Raw genomic sequence first — 23,580 nt, 5'->3', positions numbered from 1 at the left:
GGTTCCCCTTTCACGTGTAAAACGAGGGAGTGGAATAAACTTGCTGTCAGGTGGATCTCGCAGTCGCCTCTGTGTCAGAACAAAGCCGATTGGGCTAACACCTTGATCCAATATTTCTGTAAGCCATCAACACTTCTCACCTGTCAAGTTGCAAATGGGTAAGATCTATAATGCTTACCCAGTTGAGCACGTTTGCACACATCGAGCACAGCTGGGTAATTCTCTATAGATACTGCTGAATATGTAATATTTGATATACATTTATCAAATCTGCAAAGTATACAATACTGAAAAAGCCAGAGTGTGATTCTAACTGCGCTCAATGAACCGTGCTGACACAATAACCCAGATCATTAAAGAAAGCCCGTATTTCATAGAGAGCATAACATTAATCACAAAATATTTTACATTCACAATCGGCAGGTCGCAATCAGTTATTGCTAAAGTAGTTCCAAGTAGAAGTGAGAGATATGTACTTTACATGCTGAAATCTCACATGATTATGAAGAGACTGTAATAAGGCAATTGTGCGCACAATAACAGTCATTACGCTGCTGGGAGGAAGAGATTTGATCAGATAAATGGAATAATCATGTAAATCAGTGTGACTTTTATACTTACACACTGCAGATCTGTATGCGAGTCACTGCAGCCATAATTTAAAAAAAAAGGAAAGCAGCTGTTAAGCCGGGGACAGGGCGCCTGCCTTGTAGGTGAAATCTGTCAGAGTTCATCAAGGATTCCTGGGGAAGAGCAATACCTTTTCTAGCACTCACCACCTGTACACATGTATTACCTCGGGCCTCGTTACACTGCTTGCAGCTCGATGCCTGAGCACGGCAGATTGCAGACCTTTCCTCTTCATATTTTACATTTCTGGACTCCCTGTAAAGGCTAAATTTACAGAACTTTACATTTGCATTTGAGAAAGTAGATGGCACCACGATGGCACATTAAACAGGCCACATGTGACCAATACATATGTCTTTTATGTTGTTGTTTAGGATACTAATGTGTGAAAGGGAGGAAAAACTGCATCAAGCATTTCTCTGCTTGTGCAGTGTTAACTTAATCACTGAATAAAGTGAAAATAAGAACAATAACATCATTAGTGCTGGTTCTAAGGCTAAGATACATTGTACGCTTTAGGGCTGAGTGGAAAGAAAACTAAGTCATTGTTTGCCTGAGGCAGAGAGGATGAGAAAGAAAATAATAAAAAATTTAATGTTGCGATTGTCTGACGCCTTAACAGTTTAATTCAGCTCTACTACACACAAAAACACTGCCCCTTTATTCAGTGTCCTTGGTAAAAGATATGAATTGCTAAAGGTTTTCACTTATTATCCTCTACTGTTGACCTGCATGTTAATTTATGAACATGGACAAAGGACCATTTAGTCTGGGCATCATGTCATTTATTCTCTTGAGCGAAATATGTTCAGAATCATTTTATGTTCAGTGCAGTTAGGACAAGAAGCAACTAAAATGTCATTAATTCACATCAATTGTAACTCAGTAATTTCACATGCGAACAGACAAAAGAACACATACCAAATGTAATGCTGTTATCTATAAAAGAAACGTCCTTCTCACATCATTAGTGCAAGTGCATTTAAAGCAATAAAATAGATGTCAACGGGACATTTGTGTAAGGCTTAAGTCGACAAGATTCCTTCAAAGCCGATAACATTACATGGCCAGCAGAGCAGGGCCCCACATGGAGGGGAAATTAATATCTCAGTTCAGGCTGTGACAAGTTTTGCATTTCCTCTGTGGATTATGATTACAGCTGGAACAAAGTCTTTGCCCAGTAGGAGGGGTAACCGAACTGACTGACAATCAGAAGAAGAGCATGGGAACCAGAAGGAAGGGATTGAAAAGTGAAATGGACAGTTTACAGTACAGTCTGATTTGGTTTATTGGCTCAGCACGAATGGTGGATTTCTATTTGGCAGTAGGGACTTTGGTCAGAGCCTGCAATGTTGTACATGGTACAAGCCATGTTTTCATGGAACAGTAACACAGAGAGAAGCACTGCCTTCTGTTGATAAGAATTTTAAGTTTGCACTAACTGCACTGAACACAACCTTGTCCAAAAAATAAGATTCTTATACAACAAAACTAGATTCTCAATTACATTTGGAAAAAAATCAAGTTTTTCCACTTTAAGAGGTTGAGATGGTGGTGAGGGCAAGTCCAACACAGCTTAGCAGACTAGGCTTCACCATGATACGTAGATTTCATTTTATTTTCCTCTCTGGTTCAGTTTAGGCACCAAACTACTTGGTTGGGCTCAAAAAGTATCATGATTTTGATGAAAATACAGCTATGATCAATGTTAACCAAGTGTTTGAAATATAGCCAGTATATACAAGATGAATCCAGCCACCATGGTGACACCCATTGGTTTTTGGTCTACCATTCTGAAGCATCAAGTTTGGCATTTGATTGTCTGCAATCTGTCAACCATAAAGTAGTTCCACGCTAAAGAATACGCTGGTTTTATTGCGTATTTTACTCTAAACGAAACCCTGAATTACTCAATGAACATTGTGCTGATTAAAAGAACACTCAGAGCTAGCAAGTCATTCTATAAACTCATTAGGAAAATGTTTACTGAGGGAGTAATTCAAGGGAGGAGTAGGCTCATTATCTCATAGGATTCAATACTATCTAACTTATTTTTGCAAGCAGAGTCATCGCCCCCTGCTGGCTCTTAAAAGATTTAAAACACTCCCACGTAAGCTTCACTCCTCAGACCCACAGGCTTTGTCTATATTTGTTATACAGTCTAGGGTTTAAAGCTTCTTCATTTCCTGAGTTTCCACGGTGATGAGTCCCGTCCAGTCTGATATGATTGCTTGTCTGCAGAGGAGTGACGGTAGAAATGCAATAAAATAAATGGCAAAGATACTGTTTGTTGATTAGAAACACATTTGTCATGCACCCCTGACAAACAAATGAAAAATGTTATTAAGAATGCAGTTTAGTGGTATGAGAATGTGTTTTTTAGGAGATAGACTCATGCGTTTGTTACCTGCAACTCTGTAATAATAAGTTCAATTTGTGTTTTTTTTTTTCTTCATCTCAGTTATTGAAAACTGATCCACTCACAAATATGCATACACCAGTTCCATCATATTGCCAGTTTGGAATATGCTGCTAACATCTGTGACGGTGTATATTTCTGCTGCTACTTGGATAAAAACATCACTGCAGAACAGAAGGCAGCACTGAGTTTTGCATTAACAGTTCATTATCAGACAGTGCAGCAGGGGAGAGTTAATCACAAAAAAAATGTCCTTTTTTTAAAAAAAAAAAAAAAGATGAATGTAAGAGCAGAGATGAAGTAGTTAGATTAAATGTCATATTACAGAGGCTCCTAATCTGTATGGATGCTACAGCACAGAAGTAAAGCTGAACATAGTGAGACATATTTAGCCAATCAGTTCACAGTGACGTTGACACAGCTCAGTTGTTGTGCGGGTCACCAGAGTAACCTACTGCTGTGATGATGCTATGGGAATACAAATGAGTGTGGACAAGCAAAGCATGCAATGCCTTCCCAATGGAGAAAGAACATATGAACTGAGATACAGTGAAATAGGGCAGATGAGGTATTCTGCGAACGATATTACATTTTTCTCAAGGAGCAGGGAAAAGCCAATAAAAATGAACGATGAAGTTCAAAGTCAGTGAAACACTGCAATATCCCTTCAGGTTTTGTCAAAATCACGCCAGAGGTGCTGAAATTATCACCTGAGAAATCACATTTGGGGTGATGTTGCACCCCGCTAACTGGCCCTGCGGGTGCCTGCATTATTAATGTAACAGCATGCTCCACTGTTTTGCATGGCAGTAATTGTTTTAGGATTCACCTGCCGATCGTTCACTCCATTCATTTTCTTAAGCGTCTCATTTTGGAACGCTTCTGTTTTTGAGATGCTTGGTGGTCTTTTGACAAGGAAACCAGGAGAAAATTGAATTGAATTAACTAAAAACCAATAACAATTAGCTTCAGTAGGTTTTGAGAACTCTCATTGACCTGTCTAATTACAGTTTAAAGTGTTGGATTTCACAGCAGTCACAACGCTCTCCACAACACCTGCAGTGATGCTTTCTGAAATGGAGGTGCTTAATGTTGGGTAGACTTTTACTGAAAGAAAACAAAGAAACATTTTCAACTGACATCGTTCTTTTCAGAAAAGCTTTACCACTTTAGAGAGGATATTTTTTTCTATTTATTATTCTATGGACTCCCCATGGGCTGTGTCCTTAATAAACCTTGATTTTATTTTATAACCCAAATAAAAAAAGAAGATGCTAACAGCTATCCTCAAATCTATCATGAATCATTTTAAACTCACAATGACGTTATGTACTCAGACCAAGAAACTGTAAAGTCGTTCACCGGGAGAATATCCATCACTCAACTGCGAACAAACTGTTGTCCACTGTTAGACGCTGAGTCACTGCTCCATCAAATTTGTCTCCCAGGGGAACAATGGCTTCAAGCCAGAAAGCAATAAATTATGAAGGAGGAATCACTTTGTACAGATAGCTTACATTCTTGTTCATTTTTATGTTTCATATCCAATAAAGTATATTACTAACAAGACAGTTTAAGATGAACCCAGAAGCAGCAGCAGTTCAGCTTTTTAAACTTTCACACTATCTAACTTTGTTAATGAGCTGAACCATCCATGTCACATTGGGGTTTTCAGGCACTATTCAAGATACTTTTTCCAGCTGCTCTTCCAAACTACTCTGAAACCTACATCTTACAAATGAATCATTAATTCAATGCCCCGTATAGAAGGTGTCATCATGTGAGGGGTCTCGGTGGGTTTACTTTGGCACAGCCAGTAGGTGTGCTTTACTAATCGGCGATGGACTGAATGCCACCCACTGCCTGGCGAATCCTAAAAGTTAAAAAGCAATAATACCAACAGAAATCACAGGCTCACTGCCACTGAGACCAACATGAGATATATTATGCCACATAAGAGAGCTTAGATACAGATCCAGCACCATTTAACTGTTGGTCTATTAACCTCATCCACTCTGAGTAAAATCACAGCTTTCTAGGCCATAAAGTGAGTCTGAAAAATGTAACAGCATTAATATTTCAGAATAAGTCCATTCACAAGACTGGCAGATAGTCCTCCTAAGTCATCAGTGAAACTGCTTAAGAAATAAAAAGAAGGGCACAGGCCAAATATCTGTCTAACTTCATTTTGTCCTTTGAGTCTTGCGGTTTCACAAAGACTTAGGACACACTATTGTGGGGACATGAAATGGGCTGTTTAGTCTCCAATGGGATTTCCATGTCATTGCCATCAATCAAATGCTCCTTATGTCACTTTACATCACTGTTGTAGCAAAGAGGGTCTGTGCATGAACATGTCAGGCGTTCTCCATTCATTAATGTGAGATGCAAGGTCTTAGGCAATGTCAGTCTGTCAGATGATTTGCCGCTTCGGCCCAGACTAGAACCTCTCACCAACCGTTGGATGAATTGACAGGAAGAATTATACAGACATTTTTGGTCCTAGGAGGATGAAGCCTAATAACTTCGGACATCCTTTGACATTTCCTCTAGAGCCCCAACATGTCAAAAAAGCAAATTTTGTGCAGGCATCCACATCCCCCAGATGATGAATCTCAATGTCTTTGGAGATCCCTGCACATTTCGTATAGCATCACTGTGAGGATAAAATATGTTGTTTCGAGGGAAATGTCTGAACAGCTATTGAATGTTTTGCCAGGAATTACGGTATGTATTCCTGTCCCCCTCAGAATAAATTGTCACTTTGGTGATGCCTACACTTTATATTCTTGGAGCTTCAACTTCATGTGAGAATTTTATGTTGCCATCCAACGCAGTTTATGATTATTTAGCTACAGCCCATCTCCAGTCATTGATTTAACTCCTAAAACTCATCTCTTTGTATCAAAGTTAGATATTATTTTTTCCTTTAGATTGTCCCTTTCTATTTCTAAATGTAACTACACAGTTGAATCTACGTAGTCCCTGCCTCCCTCCACTCACCCTTTCACACTTGCAGCAGCTCGAGCACACCAGCTTAACTACAACTCTGCTTAAACACTGTAAGACAACCATGCGTTATGCAATAACAAGCTGTAAGATTGAAGTAATTCAGTCATGCATGTAATGTCATAAAGAATAATGATACAGAAAGTCCCATCCTGGATTGGTTCCTTTGGTTTGTTACATATAAAACCCTGAAAGTCTGAATCTATGTTTCTTAGACAGTCATCTGTATACTGTAGTTTCAAGGTGTAACCACTCAGCAATGGTGTTTTCCCCATTGATATGTCTTATAGCATGTAATAAACACCATATGATCACATCAACAAGGTAAATAAAAACTTGGAAAGTGCTTCATTGTAAGGGTATTATAAAGTTATGTTACAGTATGTAACATAACTTTACATGTAGAAACTTAAAGGTAAAACTCATTAAAACTGACATCATGAATCAAGCACTGCCATTGATCCAAATGATCTACTGAAGTAGCTTTGTAGCTGCGACTCCATTCCTGTAGAAAAGCCACTGTACTGTACATTAGGGTTGACCATGCCCTATTTTTTATTTTTTTATTGAGTCATCAAAGTTGAACATGATGGATATTCCTTGAGGGTCGTGGGTCGATCGCATATTGACATATACCTCAAGGTAAATGGTGACTTTTGCGATCACATGAAAAAACAATTTTGCACATGCAAAGCACAATTAATTTACATGTTACATCCTGCTTATTTTTTTGTAGAGTCAAGTGGGTGCTACAACTTAAGAGTGCCTTTCTGAAGTGGCCTGATCAGCAGCCATCGATCATACTAACAGGCACGGCAGTCATGGGCAGACCTGGAATTCAGTGTAAGTAGAAGCTATAGTCATTACTAACATGAATGACAGCTATATGGCCTAACTGTAATTGGAATGCAAGGTTTCACTCTCTGGTAATAGCCATACAAAGAGCAGTAGAGTTCAGCACACGCACTAGACTGGCCCAAAAGAATAATTTAAACCATAAATCAAACATCCATGCAGTGGTTCACCTTGAACCTCTACAGGCTTGTCTTGGCCACTTAGCTGAATATTGTGTTAAATATGTGTTCTTGTTTTCACATCCTATCTAAACAAGGATATACTGCATGGATTCAAGGGTGGAGTATATGCTAATGAAAGATATGAGGTGCACCTTTGTGATAGAGGAGGGCAGTTTCGAAGGCCACATGCTTGTTCATTTCTGGAAATAAATATAACCTGATCTGTGGCTAAAGTTAAGTTTTATTTGAAAGAAGTGTTGCTGACAGAGACATTCTGTAATGCATTATGCAGGATTTTTCAGTATTTCACTTTATCAGTTTTATGAAAAATCTCCCCTCCCGAATGTGTGACAGGTGCTGAAATTATGCATGAAGTAAAAGTGAAATAAACAAGATTTTCAGTATGTCATTTTGTAAGATTACCTTTTCATAAGTATTTGTAGAAATATGTGATCTTAAAAAATTATTTGCACTGAAACCTGGAGATTCAGCATAACCTGGTACTATGTAACCGTTTGAGTAGATGGTATATGTTGTGATAAATGTGTGTGTATTGAGCAATCTTCTGACTGATTTTTAAATAGGCTTTTCATATTTCAGCTCATCATCATTCAGCCAGATACAGTATGTAGGCTCTGGCGCTGCCATAGGCAAGAGTTGGCCACCCATTTTCCTACATGACACGGAGAGATATTACTGATGGTGTTCTTCCCTGGAGTACATTAGGCTTGCAAGAAATATTTAATCTTATCTCAAGAGCAGATGCGCTGCTTCAAAAAAGACCTTACGCTGCAAATGTGGTTCCCACAAATCTAGAGACACACATCAAGTTTCATTACCTTCTTATTGCACCACACAGATGTACAGAAGACATATTTATATTTGATGCGCATATGTTACTACAGTGCACAAACACATATACATAAGTAAATTCATAGCTTTTCCAGTACCGTCTATCATGGTAAGTCTCCTTTTCCTAGTCTGGCTAATAATCAGCCTTCACTCCAGTCGGGAGAGGTACGTGTGACTCTAAGCAGGGCTGAGATTTTCTTTGGGTCCTATGAGATGTTTACTGGGGCTTTTTGTGTGGCCAGTAGGATCCCACTTAGTGTGAATGATGGCAGCTGTGAGGGTGCCTCTGGCAAGTGTGACTCCAACTATGGCTGCTTGGTCTCATGTAGCATATAGTGCCAGCTGCTCAGGCTGTGTAGCACTCCAGTGAGCATGACTGATTGTGGCTGAGGTAAGCACGTCTCTGGTGAGAATGATGCTGAACGCAGCAAAGGTGAGTACAGGTCTGGCTAAATGTATGGAAGATCACGAATAAACAGCAGCTCAGTGCATCTGGCTACTTGGAGTGTCGCTGCATTAGTCGAACTGTGGCAAGTCTGACTGAGTATCTGTGACCGGCACAGTTTTGGATGCTCTGTGTGGGCTGCCGCTGCACAGTCTGAGAGACTGGTGAGGGTGACTCTGGTGATCAAAGCAGCTTTGACTGCTGGTGCAGCAAGTTATCACTCTGGTGGAGCTTGCTGGTTGGGCAGAGGCTGTGATGAACACAACTACAAGTGTGACTGACTGCAGCTGCGGTGAGCGAGACTCTGTTAGGCATTGTTCACGCTACTCTGTTTCAAGCACGAATGGAGTGTGAGGCTGATGAGCTCCAGCACTCCTGCAATCTGGACACACACTGGTGAGCGTGTTTCTGGATGCAAATGTACCCAGCATTACATACTTGAAGGTTGTTTTTTTTTTTTTTTTTTTTTTTTTTGGGTGGTGGTGCAATCAGAGAGAAATGTGACTAAAGCAATCTAGATTTGAATAAAAGATGGTCATTTTGATTTCAGTGCATCCATTATTATTATTAAGAATGTGCGTATGCAGCATGCTAATAAACTGGGGTCTTGCCATATGTGGAAACCTAGCAGGAACAGAGCATGTAGGAAATTAAAATTGGTAAGTGAATTAGGTCTATGAATTGGACATCTGCAGAGAGCTCAATCGCTGTCCTACATCATGTTACTTCACTGACTTCTAATGTGACTTTAATCTTAACAATAGATTTGCACAAGTAACTGACTAGTTTGAAAAGGCTAATCGAACAGTGTATTGACTGCTGTAACTTTGAGACAACTTGCTTATTGACTTCAACTCACAGTTAACAAGAAGCTTAAAGGAAAGCTGTGTTGCTGCCCTGAAGAAGGTTGAAAGAACCACATCATGTTCGACAAGGATACACATCCTTAAAAGTTATACATCTGGACTACTTTGTATTTTGTTGTACGATTGCCTGAAAGTATGTGTGAGGACAATTTGACTTATATGGGAAAGCCTATAAGAGCCACTAGGTAAATTAAATCAGGGCACCACACTCCTGCCGTCTAACTTTTATTACTTTCTTTTTCATATACTAGAAAGAAACCCTGGCCAATTGAACAATAGCAGCATGCACTAGTGATTGACACTTCATCAATAGCAATAAGAAAACTATTAAACACAGTGTTTGATAGTTTTACTGCCACAAAATGCATAATGAAAATGCAAAGCTTGGCTCCATGAACAAACCCCATGTGTGCTCCCTTCATGGACCACAAACAGCCTATCAAATCCCCTGATACTGGAGTCCCCTTACCCTCCGTCTTTATCCCTGTTGGCCTCCATGCAAGTCTCCTGAGGTACACTAGCACACAGCCTCTTGTCTCCAACATCTGCACCCACAGACCTCCCCTGGTGGACGCTACGAGTCAAAAATCAGCCACAACCCCGTGTCCCCCACCACCTCCATCCTCTCTCGGCAGGGTGCTCTGAGGGCTGATACAGGAGGTGTGGGAGAAATGTGCTACACGTGAGGGAAGATGCTCTTCCCAATATGTTGGGGTGTTGTGACAGACCACACTAATACTCGATTCCGACAGTCATGCCGAGGGTTTAATCTGGCACTGGGCTCACAAAGAGTGTTCCATGGGTGTTTGGGTTGTGATCGTACAAACTCAGTTGGTTTGCAGGTTTTTCTGGTTGCGACTTGGCTGCAAACAGCGTGCAAAGGGCTCCGCGGGCATAAAGATTGTCTGGTCGGATAAGCCTAAGCTGATTTCAAACATACTTTATTTCTCTTGTTGTCTTCTTTTCCAAGATTCAAGATTTGTATTTGCCATTTGTACATATAAACAGACAGTTTAGGCACATAGGAATTCTTGCGCGGGGCTTTCTTGGAAATTGAGTTAAAAAATAGACAACTGAAAATCGAATTAAACTAGACACTCTACAAGAGTGATATAAAGGACGGATACAAAAAAAATAAGAGAAGTAGATGCTGCAGCTGAGGCACGAAAATGCTTCAATTGTCAGTTGTCCATAAATATGGACATATATATTTACATACATACACATACATACCCATACAGCATGTAAGGAGTACTGCACATGTGGAGGATATTGCACATACATTACATGCTGCACATAGGTGGAGTGACGTAGTGAGGAATTATTGAACAGAAAATATTGCTTACATTTTTGTTTTTGCCATCAGTCTCATTGTAGCAGGAGAAAAAAAAACTGTTGTGGAAACATGTTTTGTGTGTGATGATACTGTCCGCTCTTTTTCTTGTTACATCGATGTATTCAACTCCCACTTCTATTTACCTATTACCTGTTTACCCTATAATGACTGTTAGAAATAGTTTTCAGGCAGCTGCACTTCATTGAGCATATAAAGCCTGTAAATATCTTTCAAAATTCATCTCCTTCATTGTGGCAAGTTTTCTCTTTCAACGCAATGTTCTCAACTGTTTTTTTTTGCCTCTTATCGGTTTCAATCCCTGCACTTGCACTCTTGCTTTATTGTAGACGAACACAATGACTAAGAATCATTAATCAGGAAAACAGCAAGTCAGTATTGGTATTGAGATGTGAAATTAAAGATTTCCAAGTGAAATACGTACTAGAGTGATTAAAAGTGACTGATTAGACTACTTATACTGCATATATAATCAGATCTCTTAAAGTCTGTGTCGTGGTGAAGTCCTGACCTGTACAGAAACCATCACTCAGTGTCGCTAGTATTTTTCCTCTTGTTTTCTGTCTCTCAAAGGCAAAGCAGCTTTCATTTCTGTTTGGTACCAGCGATATGAAGTAAACCAGTAAGATCACAGTCTGGTCTCAAAATAAACAGCAGCAGATGCTCTTAGCAAAGTGGCGAGTGTTTTCAATTCCCGAGGCACTGCTCACAGCGAATATAATGTTCTTATCATTCTCGTCTCAGTTCAAAGACGTGAATGTTTCAGAGTTCTGCAGTTCAGGAGAAATGATTGTCATGGAGTGCTGCTGAGACAGAGAGCTAAAACATCAGAATCTGAAGTACAATGGAATATGATAGTACAAGGAACAACTTTCTGACAACTTTCACTGACTGAAATAAAACAGAACATAATGTAAACAATACACACTGGAGTGTTTAATTCTTAATACCAGTGAGTAGATCTATGCTACAACAGTGAAGCTGCTGTGAGGGAAAGGTGTGTGGGTTCTTTTGTATATTTCTAGAAGGTTCTGCAGTTTATTTTTTAGTGTTTCATGTGCAAGCAGCCTGCATTATTTGGCTACTTACTGCAGTGGTTTAACGGTAGGCCACAGTGCTTTCATCCTTTAAACAAAGAAATACAGAAATAGAGCTTGTACAAAAACAAACCACATACTAAATGCATACTAAAAATTAGTAATCATCAATCAATAGGAAACTGATTCTGGTCAGACTAGTGCAGAAACAGTGAAATAATCAATTATACAACTGACAGAAAATCATTTTAATCATTGTATTTGACATTTTGTTAATTATAGGCCATTATCACTACAGACACTTCATTTGAATTGATGAATTTATGTGTAGCTTCGGCACAAACAGTTTATTTTCGTGCACTTTCTTTGATAAGACTTCAAGACTAATAAAACTCCCAACAATACCTTCCATCGAGTTTGTATTCACTAAAGCAGTCCGGCTTTTTTCTCTCCTACCCTCATCCATAATTGAAAACCGGCAAACTTACTTTTCAAAAATTCTGACCGTAACTCGACACACAACACTAAGCACAGAGCTCAGGGTTGTTTCAGTTTAATGTGTGTGTGCCTTGTTGGTAAAACTAAAGTCAGCTGCATTAAAAATAGGAGCAAGCACATGAAGACAGGAGCAGGAAATATTAAGACAGAAACAGACCTCACATTTGAATTTGCTGTTTTTTTTATGATAATTAGGCTGGGTCCTGAATTTTTATGAGGACATTACATGATTCCTGGAAATGTAAAAATCCGGACTGGGATGTGAGATAACAAAACACCCATGTCATCAAAATACAGATTTTATACCTTGAAATACATATAATAAAAACAGAAGTTATAGTTCATTAACAATTACTATGATGTGACGAAAAATGCCTGACATTTAAAGGCCAGCTGAAAATATCTGACTCCTCTGCATTAAAACCTGTAATATACAACTAGCTATGGGTAGCGAGGGACACTGTTCACTGTTTGAAAAGGCATTAATGATAGACAACAACAACAGCCAGTAAACTAGAATGGAACTAACCAAGAAGAGCTGCCGGTAGTTGAGCTGTAGAGTAGAAATGGTCAAATTATGATGGGTCAGAAGTGGAAAGCCAGAGAAGTTCATGTATGAGAGAAAAGTATGATAGAAATACCAGAAAAAATATAAGTATTACCAACCATGCCTGCAAAATGTGGATTTTTTTCTGTATCAGCATATACTGATGAGTCACATTATTACCACTCACAGAAATGTGAATAACGTCGATTATCTCATAACATTGGAGAATGGCAAGGTCTTGAACGTATGAGGCAGTAGGTGAAAAGTCAACTCTCACAGTCAGTGTGTTGGAAGTTGGGCAAATGGACATGTCTGAAGACCTGACTGACTTTGACAAGAAGGAAATCATTACAGCCAGACCTCTGGGTCATCTCTTAAATGACCAAGGTTGTATCTTGCAGATGTGGTCAAAAGATGTTATGAAGCTCTTTTGGAGTAGAATCGTGATCCTTGATCTGAATCAGAATTGATGCCACAAATTTATTGTGAGCACATGTTTAAGTTATGCTTATGCCTGGATCTTTCACTTCAGCGTTAGGGATAAAGGCACAATTCACAAATGTCAAACACCTCTTGTTTTTGCTTGGGGTGTGATGGAACAAGCTTGATCCACAATGGCTTCAACATGCAATTTGTAGATCTTAAAGGATCAGCCGCTAACATTTTGGTGCCAGATACCACACGCCACCTACAGAGGTCTTTAGAGTCTAGGTCTTGGTGGGTTGAAGCAGTTTGGGCTGCAAATGAAAGAACTACAGCATCTTAGGCAGGGATGTTTTGTTTTTTTGTTTTTTTTTTTTTTGGCTCATCATGATGTATTGCCTTATGTGCAGGATTCGTTCATTGAGCTATATGGTAATGTTGCGTGCATTCTAAACAAAACAACAGTCGCCTACACAATATCAGTTAAGACAACTGAATTCATGCAGCAGTAAGATTCCTCTGACAGAAAATGTAGCTTACTGTTACACTGCTGCCCAGCTCTTCCTATTATATGCATGTGGCAGAGCTGTAAAAGGCCAGAGGTAACCAGTGACAGGTTTTACTCAGGGACTGAATCACCACTGCAAGTCATCCTGTCCTCTGAGAGAACTGTGTTCGTATTCTTGGCATGAAGTCAGGCTTGTTCAAGGTGGGCATCTGAGTCCAACAAAGTTGTCACCTTGCCTGTTCATGATGTTCATGGACATGTATCGAGGCAAAGCCAAGGTTTGACTGTCCAGCTCAGTGAAATCAGGATATCATCCCAGCTGATTGCAGAAATATGTCTATACCTTTGCTATTGTGGCAGAGTTTGCGTTTCATATTTGTGCACTTTATAATATTAGACACATAGTAACATACTGATTAACAAAATGCTTTCTCTACTTCCATTACTCTTGAACAAATAGGGCAAATTTACACAGTGCTGACAGCAGTTTTTGTATAGCTTCAGTTATAGGATTAAGTGAGGAATGATTCAGTATTCATAGGTTTGCCCCTTGGCTGTTGTAAATGTCTTATATAGGTGTTTTTAGTGTATTCAAGGCTGCACTTCATGCCTGTAGTATATATTTTTATGCAGGATGCAGTATCATCATCGATAAAAGTTCTTCTGGCAGGCTGCTACCAAATGGGTAAAATCATAGATGTGGATTAAGGTTTTTTTTTTTTTTAAAATTATATTGTGTCTACAATACACTTACATTGTGAAACACCGAGTGTAATAAAGTAGCACTGTCTTGATAAAAGCACTTGTGAGGTTGTGGGCATTTGAGAAACCCATGGCTGCTTTTTGTTGCCTCTCAGTTAGTTGTTAATATTTTATAGTGCAGATTAAAACCTACTGTAAAATTATCTTTAAAGTATACCTTAATGGCATTTTAAGTGCTTATGATGGCTACTTTAATACTGCAATGCCTGCTTTATCCAAGCTGCTGCCATGCTTTTAACTAAAGCAGAGAGACGGGGCCACATCTTCTCACTGGATGCCTGTTTTAGCATTGATTTTTAGAGCTGCTAATGTCTTTTAGTCTTTGAATGACCTAGTCCTAACTCGTCTCTGAACTTAAGATTCCTTATGGGCCTGTGTGTTTCCTCAGACAGGAGCCTCCTGACAGTTACTGTGTCAAGGTTAAAGACTAAAGGTGACCATGCTGTTGCTGTCAGAGCTGCGAAGCTTATGAACCAGCTTCCAGCACAGCGACATCACAAATAAGGCTCCTCATATCATCTTGGATATTTATTCTCTTTCGAATCCCTGCTGCCTCAACTGATCTGAGGATTTTGCTTTCCGTATCCCTGCAACTCCTTATGTTTATTGAGGCATTAAGGTTCGTCAGTCATTATAACCTTGACTAACAAATTTCCTGTAGCAAATACCATGAAATCTCATAGTTATTGTTGTTGACAGGGACAATTTATGAGAGAATTTAAACTGTAAAATCCCCTTGTGCATTTAAAAGATATATTTCAATTGCTATAATGACACCTACACTACGTTTGAGCATGGCAATGCAATAGTGATGTAAAATAATCTATGTGAAAGAGATTCCTCTGTGCGGTACCTGGTGTAATCAGGTGTGGGCTGTATGAAGGTGGCCAAAAGCTACACACATTAAAATACCTAGAATAATCTGGCAGCTTGTGATAAAAGCAAATACTGTGGTTTCAGTGGAGAGCTCACTTATGAAGAAGGGAGCTATTGTGTGTATGCAGAAATTTACTTTAAAAACATTACAGTTCTTTGCAGAGGCTATAACATAAAACAGTGTAGCATCAACTTTCTGTCGGAAAATGTGATGAAGACTTTTAAACATGGCTCAAATTATGAACCTTCTACTGTAAATTACTGTCCACTCAGTCTTTCAAAGCAACGCAAGGCATAAAAACAGCATGTATAGAATCACCAGTCACATGCAAAGAAAAGCCTTTAAAACAAGAAAAGCATTCAGAGAGCTCAGTACTCCGCCTAGGCTGCTCAGTTGTATCATTTCCGAAATGTTGAAATGTTGAAAAAATTTGTGGCAGAAATCACGGCACTATAAAATGTGGCCATTAAATATAGATGTACCCACAAACAAAATAACCTTGCGCTGAGCACAGGCGTGTGTTATGCATGTGGACGTTATGTACACATACCAAATCACATGACCTAAATATGTAGCGGGCGTCGGGAATTGATGGGACTCAGGAACACCCCCACAATTTAATCAACTGTTCCTTGTATCATTTTGGACGGATAAGTCCACAACAGTCGATTTGTAGTAGGATCGCAATTATATGATTGTCAGCAGGCAGCTGACATAGTGTTCACTTGTCATAGTTACAGTGATGCTGTGCTGCTATTTCGCAATGATACAGAAATCTTTAACAAATTCATGGATCTAGACTATGAGCTGCATCACTGCCAAAATCTAATCACTTGGTCCTTGTGTCATTTCTGACCTTCCCTGAAAATTTCATCCAAATCCGTTAGTCCGTTTTTGAGTAATGTTGCGCACAAACAGACAGACAGACAAACCAACCCCCATCGTCACATAACTCCACCGAGGCTTTACCTCCTTGGTGGAGTAATTATGGGGACTCTGCCTCCAAATAAGTTTTTTACCACACAAGTTATACCTCTATAGTGTCATGCATCAATGCAACAACACCACTGGCTGAATGTTTCCTGACACAACTGTTCTTTTCTCACAGATTTCTAAAGGCATTTTCTCCCTTATAATGTCTATGCTACTAGTACCAATTCTAAAAATTATGTTTTTTATTCATTTTGTAATCTATAAAATGTCAAAGAATACTGAAACATGCTTGTCATAATTTCTTATACCCAAGACATCATCTTCAGATTGCTTTTATTGTTCAACCAGCAGCCCAAAACCAGAACATGTTTCATTTATCATCTAACATGAGCAAACATAATAATTTAGATGCTATAAGAAATACTAAAACAATAACTATTTAAGCTTGACTGTTTAGTCCTGCTGCCTCCTACAGTATTTAGCATAACAAGTGAGGCTTAAATATTATCCTGAACCCTGTACCAACCCTTGAGGCAAAGAAAGGTTAGATAAATTGCCTCTGGGTCATTTGCATGGACATTTTCTGATAGATAATCCAAAGCTGTCCAAATCACTTCAAAGCACAACCTTAAGAGGCACTATCTGGATGCCCTTGTTCCTGCAAGCCTGATTATTTGGCTTTTATTATTTTTCCACTGTGGTCTGAGCAGATGTCCGCTCAGTCAGGAATATGTCTACAATGATTTGCCCCACACTTTGCCAAAGCACAATCACACACAGCAGAATCCATGCTGCCGCAGAATAACAAAAACCTCGGTTGCCCCACACATCACGGTCGGTTACATCTTGACATTCCATTCAAATTTCCCACGTGGTGCAGTAAAAATGCACAGCGCTAAAGATGTGACACCCTCTGGACCCAGTGACCTGCACAATTTACTGAGGTTAATTTAAAAGAAAAACAAGGACAATTAAAGCAGAACCCCCACAGGACCTTTGGCTCCCAATAAATCCCCACTGTCTTTAGCCAAAAACACCAAGTTACCAGGGCAACGGCCATGTGGAGGATGCTTTTTCCTGTTGTGTCTGACAAAAGCAGCACCTGAAGCATCTTCTACAGTTGCATTCAAGATAGATCTGTGCCTGAGATGGTCAGATGGTTGGACGTGCATAATGTCTGTGTGAGTGTGTTGCCTAAAAGACCTGACACTAGGTTGTGCAGCCATGTAAAGCTTTATTTGTCTATTTTTGTACGCCTGCAGCTTAAAAAATACCACAGGTACGCCACCACTCCCTCTGCACACATCACACTTGACTACAATTTGTGCCATGTACCTTGATTCAGTAAAAGTGTACCCACTGTCTTTGCCAACAACCTTCAAGAAATGTTTTGCAGCTTATCTGAATCAGGAATAAAATCTGACCACTCAATGACTTTGCCTTGAAAAGACCCTTTAGTGCTCTGCCAGCTTCAATCAAAAGCCGAATGTTTAATGCTTTAATTCCTTCTCACTGCCAGGTGATCAAATTAATGCATGACTCATGACAATTCTGCAGTGGACAAACAACTTTTGAAAAGGTTTATACACATTTAAACACATCTTTTATCCTTCTTTAACACCATTTCACGTCTTCAGCGTGCATAATAATCTGTGACATTTTTACATTCTGCCTTCCCAGTGCAGCCGGTCCCAATATGAACCTTTAGGCTCTTGGAAGATTCTGACATTTGAGAGATTTTGACTGTCAATCTTAAAGGTCAGAGACAGTGTGAAAGACACATATATTTCAGGAGAGTAAGTGAAAATAAGCCAGAGCAAAGTGGCATTATATTTTCTATAACCTCCAGCCATATATGGACTCAGGTACTTTAAAAGGTACCGTTAAGCAACAATATAGACAGTTTAATTACATGAACAAACCTGCAGGATTCAAAGTGGCTCCAAAGCTTAAAATCTTTCAATGTAACAATTGATTTGTTGCTGTTTTTCTTTTAGATTATGATTTTGTTTTTTTACTCTCTTCCTTCCAAGGAACTACAAACGAAGCATGTGAAACAAAGGGTGGTGACAATGGCTCCTTAGTACGGGCATTGTTCGAAGATAAATGTTCTTGAATTTACTTAGAGAAGTGTGATAAATCTTGCAAAAACGTGGCGCAAATTAAAATTTCTTTCACAGTTTTTCTGAAGGAGCCTATTCTACCCCAACAAAAATCTGTGTTTGTCAAGTAGTCAACTGGTAAATACAAAAAAAATAAAATATTTTCCAATAACAAATCTGATCTCTGCTGATCAGACAGGAACGATGTGAACGGGGGAGCTGTTCAACTACAGCACAAGCTCCAGCAGTCCTTTATCAAACAATGGACGATGATTTGCTCTGCTCATAATGCACTTGTTGAAAATGTTTTATGCAGTTTTGGCAAGCAGTTTTACTTCCTAAATTACCGGGTTGTGCGTTCACATGAGATTTTTGTCAGGATTAGCTGTCTCTGCCAAACTACAGTAGCGCAAGTCATTTGTTTGTGGAGGTTTTACAGAACAAATTACTGCTGTGGCAGAAAATTTGTGCAGGATTAAGATCAGTCACAATCACAGAAATTATCATAAATCAGTGGGCGTCTGAAGGTAAAGTTATACCTTTGTGAATGGAGCGTCTGTGATTAATCTCACTCCTCTACTGCACGTAAATGGGGGAATGATGGGCGCGCACCGCCACTGAAAATGAATGAGGAAAGGAAAATTCTTAAAAGCAATAGATGGGTTGAAAAGTTCTCAGTAATGCAAAAGCACTCAGCAGCCTTAAAATTTTCAATTTGTTCACTTCGTCCAGCAAATTATGTGTGGTTATGCTGGATAAGGGATGTGGGAGTGCCTGCATTTCTCTGTCGATATTATCCCAGCATGGCCTTCTCATTGTCTTGCTTTGTTTTACTTCTCTTCTCTGTGGAGCCAAGCTGTAAATCTCTCCTCACAGCTTACTGGTCATGACTGACATGATCATGGTTGAGGCCTCAGTGCATGTCAGAGGGCTCTTGTGATTGCCTCTTGTCAGCTGTTATCATTACCATCATCATGCTTTAGTCTGCTTGACCCGTGTGGTGGATCTCGCTACACATCCACATCTCCAAAACAAGCCTCTTTGAAGAGCACAGCGTGCATTGGCTGGTGGTTTTTTTTCTGCTTGTTTGTTTTAACAGCAAACATGAAACAGTGGTGGAGTGTTGGGTAACCTTATTATTTAGCTTACTGACTCATTTCCATAACAGAAAAGCAAAGATAGTACTTCCCCTTAACACAATGGGAGACATTATCCTCATTTATTTTGTAATCACTCGAGATACTTTGCATTTTACTGCATCATGCCTTGCTGTGCCTCGAGGAAAAATAATGCAAATCCCTGCAACAATCTGCCTGCTTTCTTTGGCTACACGTTTTATTTGACTGCATCTGCATGCCGAATCCGAAGAATAGCAATTACAAACAGATCCTCTGATCACGTCACTTCAGATGTAGCAGGTTTACCAAGTCACGGAAGCACAGCGTATCCATCTGTAGCTCTCGGATAAGATAACACCTTCTCCTTCAACAAAATCTGCTCTCCCTGACACATTCCCTGCTGGACAATAAATCTGAGTTTGCTTCCTTTCCACCACACAGCTATTTACTGTGAAAAGCAGAGGAGGAGGCGGGGGGGCTTTGTGCTCTGTGTGTCTCAACAGATGAATGAACTGACTGAGAAAAGTCATTTACTTGTGGTCACACTCATGAGTCCAGGGAGTCATCGCATTATGAGCCCTGTGGCATGCATGCTGAGAGCTGCTTGTGAGGGGCTCCAGATGACTGTGCATTACATCAAATGAGAGGTGCGGGGAAAACATTAACACGGGATGTGCAGAGGAGGTGCTCCCTTAAACATGAGGCGGCTCAGGCAGAGAAAGGACAGAGTGGAATTATGTTGGGTGCGAATGACGTCTTCTAACCTCAACCTGGATGATGTCCAGTAATTAACACCGGAGCGTGGCCTCTGACGCTGGCTGGATGGAAAGCATGAAAAGATGAAGCAAAAAAATGTATGCAATACTGTAGTTCTGACTGAAGAGTCTGTATGTGAGGCAGATGTAATAGGGGTGGATCAGTGTGGGGGTTTCTATAGAATAATATCTGATGTTTGGAAATGATTAGATGATGACAGGTATGGTAGCAGATACCAACTATACCAACATTTGGAAGCAATTTGCACTGAAATATTGATATAAAATGAAAATGGTGGTGTCAGAAATTTAGAATAATACAAACTCCAACACAAATCTTTATCTTTTAAATATATATATTGAAAAGGGAACTTTTTAACATTTATGATTCCGTGTTGACAGGTTTTTGCTCATGATGTGTACCTAGTCAGATAGTGGAGTGGGTGGAGCTTTGCTGGAGAACACAGAGTGACTTTAGAAGAGGCTCTGCTGCATCAAAGCCAAAATAGTACATTTTTACATCATTTTATCTCGAATCAGTTAAAAAAAATCCGATAACAATAATCTGAAAAATGCTGAATACTAGATCTGATAATCAGCTTATCCCTAAGATGTATATTTGCCTTGAAAAGCGACAATTGCTGCATTTTTTTTACACAGTTGCATGTCAAATAATTCTGCATCTAGTGATTACTCCTGTTGTTGATTATTTTCTCCAATAATCAATTAGTCGTTTGGTCTTAAAATGTCAAAAAATAGTTCTCAACGGCCAAGATCCTGTACGCAATTATCTCATTTTGTTCGAAACGCAAAGACATTCAGTTTCCTGTCAGACTAATAAAGACACCAAAAAACTATTCAAATTCAAGCAGCTGGAATCAGAGCATGTGACTTTTTTTCATGAAAAACTGACTCCAACCAATTAAGCCGTTATCAAAAATGGTTTACAATCAATTTAATAGTTGATGACTAGTTGATTAAGTGTTGTTGCTGTAATGAGCTGCGGCAGTTTAGACCATTGGTGCCCAGCTTCCATCCAGCTCTCCTCTCCAATAGGGACCTTTTGTTGCCCATATGTGTCACCCTCTTCTGGGGCAGAAGACAAACAGACAGCAATATGAATTCAAGTGTGTCTTTGTTGTTTGTGTAGTCTGTGTTGACCCAATTTCACATATTTTTTTTTTGTAGGGGGGTGCATGTATTTCTACTTGGGGGGTGGGGGTGGGGGGATTTGAATAATTGAAGCTGTTGGGTCTGATGTTATAGAAACATCTTTGCAGGTGAGACTTTGTGTCCACTGAGTGTGTGTGTCATGTAGATAGAGGAGGGGGTGAGGAGGGAGAATTCTGGAGGGAGTTAGGTGTCCCCCCCCCACACACACTTCTTTTAATGAGCCAGACTTACGTCTCCACAGCAAAACACGCAACTGTAATGAGTTTAAATTATTAAGAGAAACAAATGCAGAAAAAACGCGCAGCCACATGGATGAAAGTGTGATCTTTTTCTACACCGTCGTCATGCGTAAAATCCGCTTTTTGGCGTCAGTTAAACTCATCAGCTCGGGCAAGATGTAACAGAAACGGCAATTTTCCTGGCAGATCTGTTGAAGGGGCTCAACGCAGACAGCTGCCAGAGCCTCCGCGGAGGGGAGAGTGGGGGGCTTTTAATTCCAAGGTTAAGTTCGCCTCTGCTCAACAGTCTTGTCACAGGTTGCGGTGTTTCTGACAGCATGTCCAGTCCGTGAGGGGTCACGAATAAATTAAGAAAATTAAAAAAAAACACGAGGCAGGAGCTCCTGTGCGGCTTGTTTTATCCACAGGAACGCACCGTCCTTTAATTGCCCATTAACGCAAAGTAACAATTACCGCTCGGTGCTCGTTGGACTGTCGCATTGTGTTGCCATTCGACCGAAAACAAAACCATTTAACACCGCCATTGTCACAACTGCATCCTCACAAAACAAACATCCCAACCTCTCAAAGAAGAAGGGGAAAAAAAAGCCACATTTGTTGCTCAAACACTACTTAATTCCCAGGCGGAATCGGAGCCGCGGAATCGGAGCCGCGGCGCGGTAACGCATGCAGCCGCCGCATCCTCACATCAGCATCACTCCGGCATGCGAAGGGGAGAGACCTGTTAAACCGTCAATTAGACTGCGGTACATGCACAAACAGCAGTTGTTGCATGTGAATGAAACATTGCCATTGAGCGCGTTTGCAACCTTCTCCGGCTGCGATCCGGCCAGCACACATGTGCGAAACCCCCCCTAACAAAACGATGAGACACACCACAGGTAGCCTAATGACGAGCATTAAAAGAAAAGGAAAAAACACATGAGCTCACCAGCAGCAGTATGGCTTGGTGTTCCTGCTGTTTCTTCTCGCTCCCGGCTGGGTTTCCTTGGAGTTAATGAGGTTCTGACGTTTGGTCCGACTGATTTCTCCCTCAGCTGTTATTGTCCACTGGATCTTTTTTTTTCTTCTTCTTTTTCTTTTTTTTTCTCTTTTGCGTTCTCCAGCGGTGAAATAATAGGGGAAATCGGCGTCCTCTTCGCAAAAGCTCTGCCCTCTTCAAACTAACCTTCCCGCCCCCTTCTTCTACCCATCTCAGATTGGTGCTGGGGCAGGAGGGGCAAACCCTGAACTCGAGGGGGGGCTGCTTCAGAGGCGGTGATCTGTCACGCCGATCAGTGGCCACATGGACGTGCAGTGGACGTTTTTTGCGGGAGGGCTCACTGTTCACCGACCAGCTTGTCAGTGATGCTCCCGACAGCTGGAAGGGGCTCTTTCTTTCTTTCTTTCTTTTTTTTTTTTTTTACCCCCCCTCCTTCCTTGTGCGTTATTGCACAACAACCTCCCTGGCAGAGACAGCAGTGAGCGGGCCCACTTATTCAGCGGGGCTCCGGCGGTTTGAGCACTGACGCAGGTGCCCAAGGTCCAGCCACGACTGACAGAGATGCCCAGCCTGAGAGAGCCGCTGCTGACAGTGATATAGCAATCTCATCTGAGTCATTGCAGCAGTAGGAAATGGGAGCAGATCATTCCCCCACTCTGTGACCTTGGGGTGGTGTGGTCTAATCAGAGGAGAGGAGCCAAGGAGGGAGAAAATCTGGGCACAGGACGAGAAAAATGAGACGTCTCACCTGTGTCCTGGAAATGTGCTCAAGGTGCCCTTGTGCAAGGCACGTAATGTCACCTCTAACCCCTGCTCATGCAGCAGCAAATAGTACAAGACTGCGCTTTGCACACTGGCAACTCCCAGGCGTGTAGGCGCGTGCAGCAAACAGTCCTGACCTGATTTTGTTCTCTGCTGTTCACAAGATTGTATATATGAAAAGTCAAGAAGCGACAAAAGTGATGAGTGATGTGACCTGTCAGTCAGATTTCAGCTCGCATTTGAATGACGTTATGACAGCTACATGGAAACTGG

General features: G+C 40.5%; 1 protein-coding gene across 2 annotated transcripts in view; it reads right to left on the bottom strand.

Annotated features, from left to right (window-relative positions):
* The window catches only part of gabra3 (gamma-aminobutyric acid type A receptor subunit alpha3), a 101,419-nt gene extending 78,284 nt beyond the window's left edge, over positions 1–23,135 (bottom strand). Inside the window, exon 1 of one of the 2 annotated variants that reach the window (XM_023275411.3) lies at positions 22,495–23,135. The gene's annotated coding sequence lies outside the window, so the exon portion shown is untranslated. The remainder of the gene's footprint in view (positions 1–22,494) is intronic. The other variant, XM_035950591.2, reaches the window with a different exon arrangement.
* Positions 23,136–23,580: the final 445 nt, after the last annotated feature.

The sequence above is a fragment of the Amphiprion ocellaris genome, chromosome 14 (assembly GCF_022539595.1).
Source record: "Amphiprion ocellaris isolate individual 3 ecotype Okinawa chromosome 14, ASM2253959v1, whole genome shotgun sequence".
Lineage (NCBI taxonomy): Eukaryota > Metazoa > Chordata > Actinopteri > Pomacentridae > Amphiprion > Amphiprion ocellaris.
The sequence above is the reverse complement of the archived record's forward strand: the minus strand, read 5'-3'. Positions and strand labels throughout refer to the sequence as shown.